Consider the following 20,844-nt stretch of genomic DNA (forward strand, 5'->3'; position numbering starts at 1 on the left):
AAGCAATCAACCTACACCTGCAAGTCTAAGAGTATAGCAGCGGAATGTAAAAAAATTGCATATGAAGGTAAAGGGAGGAGTTTGGAGGGAGAAAACGCAATGTAGACACGGAGATTTTTGGCGTGGTTCTGGTAGGTGGTGCTATCGTGCATCCACGTTGATGGAGACTTCAACCCACGAACAGTAATGGCTGCGCAAGTCCACGGAGGGCTCCACCGACGAAGGGTCCACGGAGAAGCAACCTTGTCTATCCCACCATGGCCATCGCCCATGAAGGACTTGCCTTACTAGGGTAGATCTTCACGAAGTAGGCGATCTACTTGCCCGTACAAACTCCTTGGTTCAACTCCACAATCTTGTCGGAGGCTCCCAAGTGACACCTAACCAATCTAGGAGACACCACTCTCCAAAAGGTAATAGATGGTGTGTTGATGATGAACTCCTTGCTCTCATGCTTCAAATGATAGTCTCCCCAACACTCAACTCTCTCTCACAGATTTTGATTTGGTGGAAAGATGATTTGAGTGGAAAGCAACATGGGGAAGGCTAGAGATCAAGATTCTTGTGGTTGGAATGGGATATCTTGGTCTCAACACATGAGTAGGTGGTTCTCTCTCGGAAAATGTATGGTAGAAGTGTAGGCACGTTCTGATGGCTCTCTCCACGGATGAAGAGTGGGTGGAGGGGTATATATAGCCTCCACACAAAATCTAACCATTACACACAATTTACCAAACTCGGTGGGACCAAATCATGAAACTCGGTCGGACCAATTCAGTTCAAAATGTGAATGTTAGGAGTTTCGATGGGGCCGACATGTCAACTCAGTCGGACCGATTTTGTTAGGGTTAGGGCATAACGTAATCTCGGTGAGACCGATCACATAAACTCGGTGAGACTAATTTCTGTAATAGGCAAACAGAGAGTTGGTCAGGCAAACTCAGTGGGACCGAATCGCTCATTTCGGTGAGACCGAAACATTATGAAATGGAAATAGAGAGTTTGCAATCCCATCTCGGTGAGATCGAGATCGCTATCGGTGAGACCGAACTGATTAGGGTTTCTGGCAGTGGCTATGTCAAATGAACTCGGTGGCGCCGGATAGATCAAATCGGTGGGGCCGAGTTTGACTTTTGGTTTGGGACATATATGGATATGAGAAAGTGGTTGAGGGCTTTTGGAGCATATCACTAAGCATTTTGAGCAAGCAAGCCATTAAGCAACACCTCATCCCCTTATAATAGTATTGGCTTTTCCTATGGACTCAATGTGATCTTGGATCACTAAAATAAAATGTAGAGTCCCGAGCATGAGCCAATATGTGTCCTTAGCATTTTGAGGGGTCCACATTCCTAGTCCATGCCATGCCAATCATTGAACTTTCTTAAATGATCAACTTGAAGGAGCGTTAGTTCAATGAGCTATATGTTGTTAGGAATTACCAAAACCACCCAGGGATAGTTGCACTTTCAATCATACAAGTATCTCACACACATAGACATAAAGTATCAAGCAAGCACACAAAATTATCAACCAAACGACAAAGAAGGCAAAAGAAACAAAGCTCTCTCTCTCTCTCGAAGCCTGTGATCTATACATTTCTCCCCCTTTGGCAACAAGTTACCAAAAAGTTTGAAAATGCATAGAGCTATGCGTCTCTCTAGGCTTGATATTTGGGTGGAGGTATTGAGAGGACTCCAAGGATGAATGCATCTATGGAAGTTGTTCGAGCTAGTGGAGTGGCAACTGGAGGTGGCACTGATGTTGTGACTGCATGTGCTGATTTAGTAGCTCTAGTGTCAGTCACTAGCATAGCAGCAGATCTCAGACCTCTTGTCACTCTCTAAAAGGCATCTGTGGTAGCCTGCCCTTTCCTCTCCTTAGCTTCTTCCTGGAGCTGCTCAACTGCTGTCTGCATATCTGTCACTTTTAAATCAAGATCATAGAACTTAGTCTCAATGATCCTCTCCAGTCTCTCTTGGTTCTGAGTCAGGGTGGCCAAGCCCTTCTCAATCCTCAAGGTTGCTTGAATCAGACATCCAAGTTGATCTTGTTTGGTCTGGAGAAACACTTGAGATGCCTCTTCAGCACTTGGCATCTTTGCAGCTTTCTCAGCTTTGGCTTTCTCTCTTTTCTCTTGTGCCTGTGCAGATGTAGGATCTTCTCCAGTCATGACAACAGTGTTGTCCTCAAAATCTGGTCTCAAGGGTAGATGATCCTTATCTAAAAAGTAGGTGCCTGTGCCCATCTTGGAGTTGATGAGCATCTGAATGTGTGGAGCATACCCACATGATCTCTTCTGATCTGCATCTGTCCTCTTGATTGTTTCCACAACCAGGCTCATGACTTTGAATTTCTGGGGCACATCAAACAATTGCAGCAATTTGATGGAATGGTCTTTGATCATCTTGTGATCTCCATATTTGGGCAACAATGTATGCCTCAATATAGTGTTGATTGTGGCCAAACCAGATAACAAATAATGAACAGAGCCTAGCTTATGAGTTTCCAGGGCTTTGTCAGGAATCTCCTTGTACATGTTGGCCATTGAGTTGTGGTCTTTCTTCTTCTTGGCATAGACATCCAAGCCATCCTCATGCTCTTTAGGGGCATTGATCAATTTTGCCCACTCAGCAACTGTTGATTGGTACCTTGTACCCTCAGACATCCAAACAATTCTACCATCAGGATAGAAGTGTGATGTGGAGTAGAATTGCATAATAAGCTCGTCATTCCACTTAGTGAGTTTCTGACCCACAAAGTCATCTACTCCACAAGATCTGAAACTTTCATGCACTCCTGGGAAGTGATCTTCATTCTCATCAATGTATTCTCAATCTGCCCACTTCATATCACAAACAATTGGCTTCTTGTCAAGCAAGATGGTCTCATAGAAATCCGGCTGCTCTTTGGTATGGAACCTATAATCCACATCAGTCCTTCTCCGTACAGCATATGGATCAGATTGTCTCCAAAGTCTGAGACCTACATCCTTCCTGATGTTCATGTCTTATGCCACTGGATGACTGTCATCATAATCTGGAATCTTGGGTTTGAGCTTCCTAAGCACTTGGGCTTCAACATCTTCTTCATTAATCTCAGGCACTGGGGCCTTGTTCTTCTCAGCAGCAGAAATATTCCTTGTGCTCCTATTGGGTGCAGTCTTTGGAGCTGGAGCAGAAGCCTTGGGAGCTGTCTTGGGCTTCGAAGGGGCAGCCCCAGACTTGATGGCATCTCCCATCAGCTTTTGAGACTTTGATGCTGGTGCAGCATCTTCTTCTTCTTGTGGATCTTCCATCATGGAGGATCTTCCAATGACTTTGGCCATAGTCTTCCTGACCCTTTCTTTCCTTTTCTTACCCTCTCCAGTAGCCTCTTCAACATTTGACTTGGAAGTTTCAATAGTTGAGGCCCTGGCTTTTAAGGTGTAACACCCATGATGCGGCTATATCTCCCACGTGTCGGGGCACGACTTAGAGGCATAGCCGCATGGTAGGTTTGTCGCAAGAGGGGTAATCTTCACACAATCCCATGTACTGAATAAGAATGGGATAAAGAATTGGCTTACAATCGCCACTTCACACAATACATAAATATAGCATTACGTCATCCAGAATACAATCAAGGTCCGACTACGGCACCAAAATAAAGGAAGATAACCCCAAATGCTAGATCCCTGATCGTCCCAACTGGGCTCCACTACTGATCAACTAGAAAACAAAACCGCACAATGAACACGATCTTCATCGAGCTCCCACTTGAGCTCGGTTGCGTCACCTGCACTGGTATCATCGGCACCTGCAACTGTTTGGAAGTATCTGTGAGCCACGAGGACTCAGCAATCTCACACCCACGAGATCAAGACTATTTAAGATTATGGGTAGGATAGGGTAATGTGGTGGAGCTGCAGCAAAGCACTAAGCATATATGGTGGCTAACATATGCAAATAAGAGCGAGAAGAGAAGCAACACAAGGGTTGAAAGATAGAGGTGATCAAGAAGTGATCCGGAAACTACTTACGTTTAAGCATAACACAAGAACCGTGTTCACTTCCGGGACTCCGCCAAAAAGAGACCATCACGGCTACACACGCGGTTGATGCATTTTAATTAAGTTAAGTGTCAAATTCTCTACAACCGGATATTAACAAATTCCCGTCTGCTACATAACCGCGGGCACGGCTTTCGAAAGTTCAAAACCCTGCAGGGGTGTCCCAACTTATCCCATCACAAGCTCTCACGGTCAACGAAGGATATTCCTTCTCCCAGGAAGACCCGATCAGACTCGGAATCCCGGTTACAAGACATTTGGACAATGGTAAAACAAGATCAGCAAAGCCGCCTGAATGTGTCGACAAATCCTGATAGGAGCTGCACATATCTCGTTCTCAGGGAACACCGGATGAGACATCCTACGAGTAAAACCAACCCTCAAGTTTACCCGAGGTTGCCCCGAAGTCTACTCAGTTCGGACCAACTCTTAGAGAAGCACTGGCCCGGGGGGGTTAAAATAAAGATGACCCTCAGGAGCGCGACTCCCAAGGGAAAAGTAGGTGGTGGTGAGGCAAATGGTAAGACCAAGGCTGGGCCTTGCTGGAGGAGTTTTATTCAAAGCGAACTGTCAAGGGGTCCCCATAACACCCAACCATGTAAGGAACGCAAAATCAAGGAACATAACACTGGTATGACGGAAACTAGGGCGGCAAGAGTGGAACAACATACGGTCGAGCTTTCCACCCTTTACCAAGTATATAGATGCATTAATTAAATAAGAGATATTGTGATATCCCAACAATATCCATGTTCCAACATGGAACAAACTCCATCTTCACCTGCAACTAGCAACGCTATAAGAGGGGTTGAGCAAAGCGGTAACATAGCCAAATAACGGTTTGCTGGGTAAGGTGGGTTAGAGGCTTGACATGGCAATATGGGAGGCATGATATAGCAAGTGGTAGGTATCGTAGCAAAGGAATAGAGCGAGCAACTAGAAAGCAAAGATAGAAGTGATTTCGAGGGTATGGTCATCTTGCGTGAAATCCCACAAGGAGGAAGAATGAGTCCATGAAGAAGACAAACAGACGTAGTCGAACGGATCCTCACAAACGCAATGTTATCGAAACTAACCCGAAGAAGCAACACCAGAAAGAAGCAAACAACATAGTAAACAACCATCACATAAGCATGGCATGATGCATAACCAAGTATGATGCATGTCCGGTTTAATGAAGCATGGCATGGCATGGCAAAGTGCACAAGCAATCCTACAAATTAAGTGGAGCTCAATATGCAACGAGTTGCATATTGACGGAACACCACATGTCTTATTTAGTTCTCTCCCGTTTATGTACTCAACAAAATTAGATGTTGGTTAGCATGGCAAGAGGTGAAGCATACATAAACTAACAATCTAGTCAAGTTTAAAATGAGACCGGAAATAACAAACAACAATTCCAGAAAATCCCCATATGCATATTATGAATTTGGTACTGTTCTGACCTAAATCATATTTTAGAGTTGTTAAACATACAAGATGATGCCACCATGTTAAACTAGGCATTTTCCACCCCATTTACATATAAAGTTTGTTAAGTTTGGAGCTACGGTTATTTAGTTATGAATTAAAGCATTTTAGCATGGCATATGAGCAAATTTAAACAAACAACATATTTAAGCACTTTAAACGTGGATGAAAGTTGCATATTATGACAGTACATGAAATTATAAGCATTTTAGATATATAGTTTGTGTAATTTGGATGCATGCATATTTAGTTATTAACAATTCAAAATGATGGCATTCCTGTAATTATACAAGCAGTGGAAAATAACTAAATCCACAGGCAGGAAAAAAACAGGCATGGGCCCGAAGCATTTGAGTGTTGCGGCCAGAAGTGGAATCAGGCCCAAGTGTGCATGTGTGCAAAAGAAAAGAAAAACAGGGCAAAACTAGGGCGCGTGGGACTCAAACCCACAACCTCTCGATTGAAAACAGAGGGCACTAGCCACTGCGCTAGTATGGTGTTTGTGATACATAGGGGGGTCGGCTGCAGATGAACCTATTGTGCTGTGGCGAAGGCCGGGGCTTTCTTCTACATGGCGGACGACTGTTTCTCATCGGCGACAGGAACAAACAACAGCGACTGCTGCAACATCCAAGCGCCGGCAGGGGTGCGGAAATAGGTGAGGGTGCGCGTGTGGGTGTGCAGATGCGTGTGCGCGGAGGTGTGCAGCGAAGGTGCAGTAAAGCACTAAAGCCAGCGGCATGTGTGGGAGCAGGAGCTTGGACCATGGCGGTGTTGCATGGTGAGGCAAGCACTACAGCAGTGGGCATGCGGAAACATGCTATGGTGCGCATGTTCGTGGGAAGAACTGCGAAAGGAGGCATGTGTGGCAAGTGGTAGGTATCGCAGCAAAGCAATAGAGCAAGCAACTAGCAAGCAAAGACAAGTGATTTCGAGGGTATGGTCATCTTGCCTGAAATCCCGCAAAGAAGAAGAACGAGTCCATGAAGAAGACAAATGGACGTAGTCGAATGGATCCTCACAAACGCGACATTATCGGAACTAACCCGAAGAAGCAACACCAGAAAGAAGCAAACAACAAAGTAAACAACCATCACATAAGCATGGCATGATGCACAACCAAGTATGATGCATGTCCGGTTTAATGAAGCATGTCATGGCATGGCAAAGTGCACAAGCAATCCTACAAATTAAGTGGAGCTCAATATGCAATGAGTTGCATATTGACGGAACACACATGGCTTATTTAGTTCTCTCCCGTTTATGTACTCAACAAAATTAGATGTTGGTTAGCATGGCAAGAGGTGAAGCATACATAAACTAACTATCTAGTCAAGTTTAAAATGAGGCCGGAAATAACAAATAACAATTTCGGAAAATCCCCATATGCATATTATGAATTTGGTACTGTTCTGACCTAAATCATATTTTAGAGTTGTTAAACATACAAGATGATGCCACCATATTAAACTAGGCATTTTTCCACCCCATTTACATATAAAGTTTGTTCAGTTTGGAGCTATGGTTATTTAGTTATGAATTAAAGCATTTTAGCATGGCATATGTTATGAATTAAAGCATTTTAGCATGGCACATGAGCAAATTTAAACAAACAACATATTTATGCACTTTAAACATGGATGAACGTTGCATATTATGACAGTACATGAAATTCTAAGCATTTTAGATATATAGTTTGTGTAATTTGGATGCATGCATATTTAGTTATTAACAATTCAATATGATGGCAATTCTGTAATTATACATGCAGTGAAAAATAACTAAATCCACAGGCAGGAAAAAAACAGGCATGTTATGAATTAAAGCATTTTAGCATGGCATATGAGCAAATTTAAACAAACAACATATTTATGCACTTTAAACATGGATGAACGTTGCATATTATGACAGTACATGAAATTCTAAGCATTTTAGATATATAGTTTGTGTAATTTGGATGCATGCATATTTAGTTATTAACAATTCAATATGATGGCAATTCTGTAATTATACATGCAGTGAAAAATAACTAAATCCACAGGCAGGAAAAAAACAGGCATGGGCCCAAAGCATATGAGTGCTGCGGCCAGAAGTGGAATCAGGCCCAAGTGTGCGTGTGTGCAAAATAAAAGAAAAACAGTGCAAAACTGGGGCACCTAGGACTCGAACCCACATCCTCTTGATTGAAACCATAGGGCACTAGCCGCTGCGCTAGTATTGTGTTTCTGATACATAGCGGGATCGGCTGCAGATGAAACTATTATGCTGTGGCGAAGGCGTGGCGGACGACTGTTTCTCATCGGCGACAGGAACAAACAGCAGCGACTGCTGCGGCTTCCAAGCGCCGGCGGGGGTGCGGAAATAGGTGAGGGTGCGCGTGTGGGTGTGCAGATGCGTGTGCACGGAGGTGTGCAGCGAATGTGCAGTAAAGCACTGAAGCCAGCAGCATGTGTGGGAGCAGGAGCTTGGGCCATGGCGGTGTTGCATGGTGAGGCAAGCGCTACAGCAGTGGGTGTGCGGAAACATGCTAGGGTGCGTGTGTTCGTGCGAAGAACTGCGGAAGGAGGCATGTGTGGATGCAGTGCGGAAGAGGCAAGGCACGAGCTTGAACTCGCTCCCCTGGTCGGCCATGGCGGACGGCCTCGGGGTTGCGCGGATCGACGGACATGCGGACAAGGGACCGGAGAGAGAGATGGGGAGGAGCAGAGCTTCACCGTGGGGGTGTTGCTGGAGTCATACGAGGTCGAGACTGACCGGGGACGGAGGAGGAGCGCGCTGACGGGGACGCCACCGGTTCCGTGAAGAAGAGGAAGCAGAGAAGCATACGACGAGGAAGAAGCCTTCTGGGTCCTCGTGGTCACGTGCGAGGGTGAGGAAGACGACGAATAGGGTCGGGGTTCTCTCCCCGTGGCAGCAACGCAGACGACGGAGGTGTTTAGGCCGGGGACGAGCTTAAGCTCTCCTCGTCCATGGTGACGGCTATGGTAAGCGACCTACCTGGTGGCGGTGGCAGGGAGAGGGGGAAATGGAGAGAGGAGAGGCTAGGGTAGGGTTTGGAGAACTTTTAGGCCTCCTTTGGTTCATAGGATTGAAAAATCATAGGAATAGAAAAGTCATAGGAAATGAGATGACATGCATCTCAAATCCTATGCATAGGAATAGAAAAGGAGATGCCCTTTGATTCACACCATAGGATTTTTTCCATTGAGTCTAGGCTAATGTTTATTTTCCTATGAAATGTGAAGGATAGGAAGAATTCCTCCATAGGAATAGGATTTCATTCCTACAAACCAAAGAGCTCTGAAGGAATTTTTCCTATAAAAATCCTATCCTATGAAAATCATACAAAATTCCTCCAAACCAAAGGAGGCCTTATAGGAGGCTAGGGGAGCTACCGGCCGTCAAATCAGCCGAAGCGTCGACATGGAGCCTCCTGATGACCTGCCGTACAGGAGGTAGGAGAAGAACAGGAGGGATCGCTTCTGATGGGATTATTGGGCTGAAATCAGACAGGTAAGGGCATCTCCAGCCGTTGACCCCCCAGGGGGCGTATAAAAGCGCCGCCTGGGGGTGAGGCGGCGCAAAAAATGACCCTGAGGGTGAGTCGGTCCCCAGCCGTCGGCCCCCAGGGCCGCCCCCAGGCGCGTATTAAAAAAAAGAACCGTTGGGCGAAGTTATGATAAAAACTAGTTAAATTTCGGCCAAACATGGCAAATTTCGGCGAAATTCGTCCAAACATTACATTAACCTAATCTAAAAAAAGAAAGGGGCTGAAGTCGTCGCCGCCGTCGCCGCCATCGTCGTCGTCGGCCTTCTCCTCCTTGACGCGGGTGCCCCTGCTGGACCCCTGCCCGGCGTCGCCATGGCGAACAGGCGGTGGCGCGTCGTCGTCGTCGTCGCTGTCGCATAAGACGACGACCCCGCCTTCCTCGCGGCCGCGTCGGTGCTCCTCGAAGCGGCATAGGGCGGCGCACTAGCGCTCCTTCTCCTTCTCCCGGCGCGCCTTCTCCATCACAATGGAGTCCTGGCGCGCCCATTCGAGGGCCGCGTCGTCGTCGTCGAACTCCGCCTTCACCAGCGCCAGCCCCGGCTCCGTCTTTGGCTTGACGGAGCGCGGAGGAGCCGACGAGGAGGAGGCGCGCCGGCCGCCCTCGTTGTTGACGATGCCGGCGCTGCGAGTGCGCAGGCCGAGCGGCGTCTTCGCCGTGGGCTCGGCCTTGACGCCGAGCAGCACCGGAGAGCCGGAGGAGTGTGAAGAAGAGCGTGATGAGGAGGAAGAAGAGGAAGCGCCGAACCTCCTTGGCGCCCATGGCCCGACGCGTCGGTGCTGCGCCGGGGGGTACGCCAACGGCGGGTCGTTGCCGCCCTCGAGGTACGTGAGCACGCCCTCGAGTGTGCGGCCGGGGACGCCCCTCGCTGTTCTGTCGGCCGCCGACCACCGGCGCGCCATTGGTGGACGCCAATCGCTGCTGCTGGCGGCGCTCGAAATACGCCGCCCAGGCCGCGTGGTTGTCAGCGGCGTACTGGGGGAGGGAGAGTTGGGCGTCGGTGAGGGACGCGCGCACGATCTCGACCTCCTCGGCGAAGTACTTCGGCTTCGCCACGGCGTCGGGCAACGGGGGAATGGGCACTCCTCCGACGCTGAGTCTCCACCCCGTTGGCCCGGCGCGCATGTCCGGCGGCGCCGGGATGTTCGCCTGGAACAGGAGCCAGGACACCTGTTCGTGGAGCGAACGGCGGCCGAAGCCGTTGGCCGCCGCCTCGTCTCCGGGGAAGCGTTCTTCCATGGCGACGGCGGGGCTGGGCGTGCTCGGGAGAGGTAGAGGGAGGGGCTGGGCGGCGGCGCTCGGGAGAGGCAGGGAGAGGGAGGGGCTAGACGGCGGCGAGGGGCGGGGCTGGTGTGGGCACAGGCGAGTGGAGGCCGCCGGCTTTTATAGCCGTGCCGTGCCCGTGTGTACGCGTGTGAGGGAGGGGAGGCGTCGGCGCGCCATCCCGTGATGCGCCGCCCGTGGGGAATCAATGGCAAGGCTGATCGGTGGCAGCCTTGCCATTGATTCCCTGCGGGAACCGAGGCCGTTGGGGGAAGACGGGACGCCGAGTCGCTGATGCGGCTGGCCCGCATCTTTTTCGCGCCAAAACAGCTCGCCCCGGCGCCCCCGGGCGCCCCCCAGTGCGTCGGGTTCGGGCTGGGTCCGCTGGCGCTGTTTTCGGCCCAAGCCGGTGAAAATCGGGCTCTTGGGGGCGCGACTGGGCCGTTTTTTCGGCACCGACGCGAAAAAATCGCCTGGGGAGGCCTTCCTGGGGGCGCGGCTGGAGATGCCTTAAGTGGCAGGTGGGCTGCCTCTGCGGTACTGCTTCTTCTTTCTTTTATTTTTCTTCAGACAGAAAAATAAAGACCAAAAAGCACAGGAATATGGCGAGGGTTTGGAGAGATATGAGAATATCCCTGGAGTCCTGAATTTGTGTAGAATTTGAATAAATTTCTTTGGGAATTTTTAAGGACAGAAAAATAATTCAAGTTTGAAATTAATTCAAACTTGAGCCATTTTTGAACCCTACCAAAACAACTCCAAAATGGATGATATTTGACAGAGAGGTATAAGGCATGGAGTAATATCATCAGGAAATAAATGAACATTAATGGAGGAGGGAAATATGTCACTTCCAAAACATGAAGAAGAAGGAAGGGAGAGGTGATGATACATGGGACATATGCATAGGCAAACAACAATGTAACATGCATGAATACAACAAACAAATGAATACACATGACGATAACGAAAAACATGAAAGGCGTCTGATGCGTCGGTCTCGGGGCGTCACATAAGGTTGGAACCCTCTTTGCAGGGGCCTTCTTGTGCATACCAGGATTTGTTGCAGCAGAAGCAGTATTGTCAGATTGCGGGTTCCGGCAAACCCTTGTGAGGTTCGAACTCTGGGGTGTGCACGAAGAACACTCTCTTCCTCGCTCGCCCGCTCAATGATTCCACAGCCTAGCTCGACGGACCCAAAGAACAAGAGACATGAGGGTTTATACTGGTTCGGGCCTCCTTGTGGTGTAATACCCTACTCCAGTTTGTGGGTGGATTGCCTCGAGGGGCTGAGGATGAACTAGTACAATGTATGAACAGCCTCGGGAGGTGAGGTGTTCTTGAGCTAGATGAACTGGTGAGCTCATTCGGGTGGAATGGATCTGATCCGTCCCTATGGTGGTGGCTAGGTCCTATTTATAGTGGCGTTGGTTCTCTTCCTAAATGTTAGGTGGGAAGGGATCCCACAACGGCCAAGTTTGAAGGGGGGCAACTAGTACAAGCTATCCTAACAAAAGGTGGTATTCGCTTGCCAAAGGCTCTGGTGATGATGTTGCTGTGGGCTTCGCGGTGACCTCCGTCCTGCCGTCCTACTGGTCTTGGTCACCGATATGGAAACCTTTGCCTGATTCCTCGGGACCCCGCGCCTGCGCTTGCCTCCTTAGCACCAAAGAGGAAACTAGTACACTACGCCCGCTGGCGCTCTCCTGGCCTTGGTCGTCATGGCTCACGTCACGCGAGCCCCGCGAGGTGCTCCTTGCATAGATATCTCCGCTCCTCAGGAGCCATCATAGTGAGGCTGCCCCCAGGGAGGTCTTGGTGTCATCCACCTCGAGAGGCTTGGTCCCTCGCGAGGGTCTTGAGTTGCTGCTGCTGAAGATGGGCCATACCAGGCCATTGGTAGAGCCACGCTCTCATGCCGCAGGTAGGCAAGTCTGGGCACCCCCGTCCCAGAACGCCGATAGTAGCCCCCGGGCCCAAGGCGCATTCGAGCTTGGCTTCAAGGCGAAGCCAAAGGGCAAGTGCGGAGCGCCGCGGGCCCCAACCGCCTGTGGTCTTGATTGACGTGTGGTGATTGGTGGTACGTGGGCGCCTCCACTCCCCCACGCAGCCTTGATATTCGCCAGGCTAGGCGGCCGCCGTTGCCAACACAGCTCCACCTCCATTGCTGGCAGCGCGCTTCCACAACTCCATCTCCCAGAAACATCAGTCTTTTCCCCTAGCCTAACCCGGCTCCAATCCTCTCTGCTGCCATGTGATAACCCACAAGTATAGGGGATCACAACAGTTTTCGAGGGTAGAGTATTCAACCCAAATTTATTGATTCGACACAAGGGGAGACAAAGAATATTCTCAATTATTAGCAGCTGAGTTGTCAATTCAACCACACCTAGAATCTTAATATCAGCAGCAAAGTGTTTAGTAGCAAAGTAATATGATAGTAGTGGTAACAGTAGCAAAAGTAATATTTTTGGGTTTTGTAGTGATTGTAACAGTAGCAACGGAAAAGTAAATAAGCGAAGAACAATATATGAAAAGCTCGTAGGCATTGGATCGGTGATGGAGAATTATGCCGGATGCGATCGATCATGTAATAGTCATAACATAGGGTGACACAGAACTAGCTCCAGTTCATCAATGTAATGTAGGCATGTATTCCAAATATAGTCATACATGCTTATGGAAAAGAACTTGCATGACATCTTTTGTCCTACCCTCCTGTGGCAATGGGGTCCTATTGGAAACTAAGGGATATTAAGGCCTCCTTTTAATAGAGTACCGGACCAAAGCATTAACACATAGTGAATAGATGAAGTCCTCAAACTACGGTCATCACCGGTAAGTATCCCGATTATTGTCACTTCGGGATTGACGTATCATAACACATAATAGGTGACTATAGACTTGCAAGATAGGATCAAGAACTCTCATATATTGATGAGAACATAATAGGTTCACATCTGAAATCATGGCACTTGGGCCCTAGTGACAAGCATTAAGCATAGCAAAGTCATAGCAACATCAATCCCAGAATATAGTGGATACTAGGGATCAAACCCTAACAAAACTAACTTGATTACATGATAAATCTCATCCAACCCATCACCATCCAACAAGCCTATGATGGAATAACTCACGCACGGCGGTGAGCATGATGAAATTGGTGATGAAGGAAGGTTGATGATGGTGATGGCGACGGATTCCCCTCTCCGGAGCCCCGAACGGACTCCAGATCAGCCCTCCCGATAGAGTTTAGGTCTTGGCGGCAGCTCCTTATCGTAAAACGTGATGAATCCTTCTCTCTGATTTTTTTCTCCCCGAACACGAATATATGGAGTTGGAGTTGAGGTCGGTGGAGTGTCAGGGGGCCCACGAGGCAGGGGGCGCGCCCAGGGGGGTAGGGCGCGCCCCCACCCTCGTGGACAGGGTGTGGTCCCCCTGACATGGATCTTTCTTCCAGTATTTTTTATATATTCCAAAATAATTCTCCGTTGATTTTCAGGTCATTCCGAGAACTTTTATTTCTGCACAAAAATAACACCATGGCAATTCTGCTGAAAACAGCATTAGTCCGGGTTAGTTCCATTCAAATCATGCAAGTTAGAGTCCAAAACAAGGGCAAAAGTCTTTGGAAACAGATACAACGGAGACGTATCAACTCCCCCAAGCTTAAACATTTACTTGTCCTCAAGCAATTCAGTTGATAAACTGAAAGTGATAAAGAAAAACTTTTAGAAACTCTGTTTGCTCTTGTTGTTGTAAATTTGTAAAGCCAACATTCAGGTTTTTAGCAAAGATTATGAACTAACAATATTCACAATAAGACTTAGGTCTCATGTTTACTCATATCAATGACATAATCAACTAGCGAGCAATAATAATAAATCTCGGATGACAACACTTTCTCAAAACAATCATAATATGATATGACAAGATGGTATCTCGCTAGCCCTTTCTGAGACCGCAAAACATAAATGCAGAGCACCTTTAAAGATCAACTGACTAGACATTGTAATTCATGGTAAAAGAGATCCAGTCAAGTCATACTCAATGTAAACTAACAGTAATAGATGCAAATGATAGCGGTGCTCTCCAACTGGTGCTTTTTAATAAGAGGGTGATGAATCAACATAAAAGTAAATGGATAGGCCCTTCACAGAGGGAAGCAGGGATTTGTAGAGGTGCCAGAGCTCGGTTTTGAAATAGATATGAATAATATTTTGAGCGATATACTTTCATTGTCAACATAATAACCGAGAGATCTCGATATCTTCCATGCTACACACATTATAGGCGGTTCCCAAACAGAATGGTAAAGTTTATACTCCCCCTCCACCAACAAGCATCAATCCATGGCTTGCTCGAAACAACGAGTGCCTCCAACTAACAAGAGTCCCGGGGGAGTTTTGTTTGCAGTTATTTTGATTTGATTTGCATAGAGCATGGGACTGGGCATCCCGGTGACCAGCCATTTTCTTGTGAGTGAGGAGCGGAGTCCACTCCTCTTGAGAATAACCCGCCTAGCATGGAAGATACAGATAGCCCTAGTTGATACATGAGCTATTCGAGCATACAAAACATAATGTTTATTTAAAGGTTTAGAGTTTGGCACATACTAATTTACTTGGAACGGCAGGTAGATACCGTATATAGGTAGGTATGGTGGACTCATATGGAATAACTTTGGGGTTTATGGAATTGGATGCACAAGCAGTATTCCCTCTTAGTACAAGTGAAGGCTAGAAAAAGACTGGGAAGCGACCAGCTAGAGAGCGACAACAGTCATGAACATGCATTAAAATTAATCAACACCGAATACAAGCATGAGTAGGATATAATGCACCATGAACATAAATATCGTAGAGGCTATGTTGATTTTGTTTCAACTACATGCGTGAACATGTGCCAAGTCAAGCCACTCGAGTCGTTCAAAAGAGGATACCACCCTATCATACCACATCACAACCATTTTAATAGCATGTTGGCACGCAAGGTAAACCATTATAAGCTCCTAGCTAATTAAGCATGGCATAAGCAACTACAATATCTAATTGTCATTGCAAATATGTTTCTTTCATAATAGGCTAAATCAGGAACGATGGACTAATCATATTTACTAAAACAAGAGAGGTCGAGTTCATACCAGCTTTTCTCATCTCAATAAGTTCATCATATAATCATCATTATTGCCTTTCACTCGCACGACCAAATAGTGTGGATAATAATAGTGCACGTGCATTGGACTAAGCTGGAATCTGCAAGCATTCAATTCAAGAGAGAAGACAAGGTAATATGGGCTCTTTGTTAGATCAACAATAATGCATATAAGAGCCACTTAACATTTTAATCATGGTCTTCTCCTCTCGACCCCAAAAAAACAGAAAAGAAACAAAACTATTTACACGGGAAAGCTCCCAACAAGCAAAAGAAGAACAAGAAATCTTTTTGGGTTTTCTTTTAATTACTACTACTACAGGCATGGAAAGTAAACTAACTAAAATCTACAACAATTTTTTTTGGTTTTTCTTAAGGTTTTTCAAACACACAAGAAGAAAACAAGAAAATGAAAATAAACTAGCATGGATGATACAATGAAAAAGTATGAGCACCGACAACTAGCATGAGTGTGTGAACATGAATGTAATGTCGGTGAGAAATACATACTCCCCCAAGCTTAGGCTTTTGGCCTAAGTTGGTCTATGGCTATGATTGGCCTGGCGGATATCCAAACTTATAGTTTTGGTCGTACTGAGAAGGATCCCCCTGGTGCAACTGGTTGTCAATCTCCTCCGGATTCCACCGATAAACAGACTACCGGTGAGGATCAAATTGTGGTTCCGGCTCTGGCTCTATAGCTGGTGTGGGGTTTAGGTAGGCGTGAATGGCCTCCGGCAGAACAAGGTACTTGCCTGCAGATAAGTCAAACAAGGAAGGAGCAGGCAAAGTAATAGTCTCAGGGTGATTTTTATCAAATATCACCTTGCACTTAAGCATCTTTTCCTTATTCTTAACGATAAAATCATGTGATACCATATTCTTATAGTCTAGAAAAACAGGAGGCAACAACTTCTCTTCCTTCTCATAATGTCTAATAGGTATGTTAAAATGTGCAGCGAGGCGCGAGGCGAAGATACCTCCCAAGATGGGGCCCTTAGTACGGTTAAGATTTAACCGCTTTGCAACAATAGTGCCCATACTAAAGGTGTCATCACGGAACAAGGCATGGCACAAAATAACAATATCAGGGGCACTAAGGTTGCTACAGTTTCCGTGAGCAATTAAGCATCTACTAGAAAATGTTGCGAAGTAATGTAAAACAGGAAAATGTATGCTGGTAATTCTTGCATCGGAAACTCTCCTCGTTTCCCCTACAACAATTGTATCAATAAACCCTTCCACATCGTCACGATGTGGTTCCTCTACACTGCCCTCAAAAGGGATCAAACAAACCCGATAAAAATCACGAAGTGACATCTCCTTATGCTCATCATATAAATAAAATTCCATCGTAGGTGGTGAGCTCCTAGCATGGAAATGAAAGTTTTGCACAAAGATATTGGTGAGTAAGAGACACTGTTCGCGTTGGTCGTGGAGGAAGGCGGTGAGGCCTGCATTCTCAGCCAATTCATAGAAATCATCATAAATCCCGGCTGCTCTCAAGAAATCATCACAAGGCCATTCACACGGCCGAACCTCCGCGGTGCAAGGGAGATTATACTTGGGCTTCTTGTTCTCTTCACTTTGTTTATCCTTCGAGCTTCGGCTCGATGAGCCCCTTAAAAATCTCTTCATCTTTTTCTGAAAATTTCTGAAATTTTTAGAACTTCAAAATAAAAAGTGAACCAAACTCAACAAAATTGATAGCAACTACTCCTACAAGTGCCTAGAGGCAATATCATGCATTAAAACTACTTTTGACCATATACATTTGACATGCAAGCTCAAGAACAAGGTCACATAAGCAGCAAAAATTTGCAATAAATAAAGCACTAGAACAAAAACTAATTGGACCATTGGAGGAGTCACATACCAAAGAACAATCCCCCAAAGTAGTTTTGTGAATGGAGCTTTGAGCAAGCAGATCAAAAATGGCAGCAAGATAAGCAAGAACTCGGGTTTGAGCTGGTTGGTGATTTTTTTGGGAGGAAGAAGGAGTGTGTGGTAGCTGGAATAAGTGGAGGGGAGCCACCATGGGCCCACGAGGCAGGGGGGCGCGCCCAGCGGTGGGTGCGCCCTGGACCCTCGTGGCCAGGTGCTTGCTCCCCCTGGTGTGTTCTCAGTGCAATATATTCTCAAATATTCTAAAAAAATCATATTTAAATTTCAGGGCATTTGGAGAACTTTTATTTTCGGGGTATTTTTTATTGCACGGATAATTCAGAAGACAGACAGAAATTACTATTTTTGCTTTATTTAATATAAATAAAAGAAAATAAAAATAGGGTACAGAGAGTTGTGTTTTCTAAATTCATCCATCTCATGCTCATCAAAAGGAATCCACTAACAAGGTTGATCAGGTCTTGTTAACAAACTCATTTCGAATAACATGAAACCGGAGAATCTTCGAATAACTCTAGGTTACCTCAACGGGGATATGCACATCCCCAACAATAAGAATATCATATTTCTTCTTGATAGTAGGAAGAGGAAATTCAAAACCTCCAATAGTGATTGTTGAAAATTTTCCAATAGAATTGATACTGTGGACTTGAGGTTGTTTCCTCGGAAAGTGTACCATGTGCTCATTACCATTAACATGAAAAGTGACATTTCCTTTGGTGCAATCAATAACAGCCCCTGCAGTATTCAAAAAGGGTCTTCCAAGAATAATAGACATACTATCGTCCTCGGGAATATCAAGAATAACAAAGTCCGTTAAAATAGTAACGTTTGCAACCACAACAGGCACATCCTCACAAATACCGACAGGTATAGCAGTTGATTTATCAGCCATTTGCAAAGATATTTCAGTAGGTGTCAACTTATTCAAATCAAGTCTATGATATAAAGAGAGAGTCATAACACTAACACCGGCTTCAAGATCACATAAAGCAGTTTTTAACATAGTTTCTTTTAATGGAGCATGGTATAGTTGGTACTCCTGGATCTCCAAGTTTCTTTGGTATTCCACCCTTAAAAGTATAATTAGCAAGCATGGTGGAAATTTCAGCTTTCGGTATCTTTCTTTTATTAGTAACAATATCCTTCATGTACTTAGTATAAGGATTCATTTTAAGCATATTAGTCAAACGCATACGCAAAAAGATAGGTCTAATCATTTCAGCAAAGCGCTCAAAATCCTCATCATCCTTTGTCTTGGATGGTTTAGGAGGAAATGGCATGGGTTTCTGAACCCATGGTTCTCTTTCTTTACCATGCTTCCTAGCAACAATGTCTCTCTTATCATAACGTTGATTCTTTGATTGTGGGTTATCAAGATCAACAACAGGTTCAATCTCTACATCATTTTCATTGCTAGGTTGTGCATCAACATGAACATCATCGTTAACATTATCACTAGGTTCATGTTCATTACCAGATTGTGCTTCAGCATGAGAGATAGAAATATCATTAGGATTCTTAGGTGTGTCAACAACAGGTTCACTAGAAGCATGCAAAGTCCTATCATTTTTCTTTCTCTTCCTTTTAGAAGGACTAGGTGCATCAATATTAATTCTCTGAGAATCTTGCTCAATTCTCTTAGGATGACCCTCAGGATACAAAGGTTCCTGAGTCACTTTACCTCCTCTAGTTGCAACTCTAACAGCAAATTCATTATTTTTACTATTCAATTAATTTAGCAAATCATTCTGAGCTTTAAGTACTTGTTCTACTTGAGTGGTAACCATAGATGCATGTTTACTAATAGGTTTAAGTTCACCTTTCACACTCGCCTTATAATCACTCAAGTGTTCAATCATGTAAGCATTATGTTTCAATTGTCTACCAACATAAGCATTAAAATCTTCTTGCTTAACCATAAAGTTATCAAATTCATCCAAACATTGGCTAGCAAACTTAGCAGGAGGGATTTCAGCTTTATCATATCTATAGAGAGAGTTTACCTTTACTACCTATGTCGGGTTATCAACACCGTGTGTTTCTTCAATAGGTGATGAATTAAGACCATGCATTTCTTCAACATGAGGTAAATTCTTAACATCTTCAGCTTTTATACCTTTTTCTTTCATAGATTTCTTTGCCTCTTGCATATCTTCAGGACTGAGAAATAGAATACCCCTTTTCTTTGGAGTCAGCTTAGGAGTTTGTTCAGGAAGTGTCCAATTATTTTCATTAGTCAACATATTATTCAATAGAATTTCAGCTTGATCAATTGTTCTTTCCCTGAAAACACAACGAGCACAACTATCCAGGTAATCTCTGGAAGCATCGGTTAGTCCATTATAAAAGATATCAAGTATTTCATTTTTCTTGAGAGGATGATCAGGCAAAGCATTAAGTAATTGGAGAAGCCTCCCCCAAGCTTGTGGGAGACTCTCTTCTTCAATTTCAACAAAATTATATATTTCCCTTAAAGCAGCTTCTTTCTTATGAGCAGGGAAATATTTAGCAGAGAAATAGTAGATCATATCCTGGGGACTACGCACACAACCAGGATCAAGAGAATTAAACCATATCTTAGCATCACCCTTTAATGAGAACGGAAATAATTTGAGGATATAGTAGTAGCGAGTTTTCTCATCATTAGTAAACAGGGTAGCTATATCATTTAATTTAGTAAGATGTGCCACAACAGTTTCAGATTCATAGCCATAGAAAGGATCATATTCAACCAAAGTAATTAACTCAGGATCAACAGAGAAATCATAATACTTATCAGTAATAAAGATAGGTGAAGTAGCATAAGCATGATCATATTTCATTCTAGCATTCAAAGTCTTTTCTTTCAGCTTAGCTAATAATTTCTTAAGATCACTTCTATCATTGCAATCAAGAAAGTCTCTAGCAGTTTTCTTCATCCATAAGATAACCCTCAGGAACAACAGGCAATTCATATCTAGGGGGAGAATCTTCATCATCACTTTCATCAATATTATCAGTTTCAATAATTTCATTCTCCCTAGCCTTAGCAAGTTGTTCATCAAGAAACTCACCTAGTGGCACATTATTATCAAGCATAGAAGTAGTTTCATCATAAGTATCATGCAAAGCAGAAGTGGCATCATCAATAACATGCGACATATCAGGATTAATAGCAGAAGCAGGTTTAGGTATCGCAAGCTTACTCAAAACAGAAGGTGAATCAAGTGTAGAGCTAGATGGCAGTTCCTTACCTCCCCTCGTAGTTGAGGGAAAAATCTTGGTCCTTTGATCTTTCAAGTTCTTCATAATGATAAGCAGATATAAATCCCAAGTGACTCAAAGAATAGAGCTATGCTTCCCGGAAACGGCGCCATAAAATAGTCTTGATAACCTAGAAGTATAGGGGATCGCAACAATTTTCGAGGGTAGAGTATTCAACCCAAATTTATTGATTCGACACAAGGG

This window comes from Triticum urartu, chromosome 2A, assembly GCF_056163025.1.
Source record: "Triticum urartu cultivar PI428250 chromosome 2A, HENAU_Tu73, whole genome shotgun sequence".
Taxonomy (NCBI): Eukaryota; Viridiplantae; Streptophyta; class Magnoliopsida; order Poales; family Poaceae; genus Triticum; species Triticum urartu.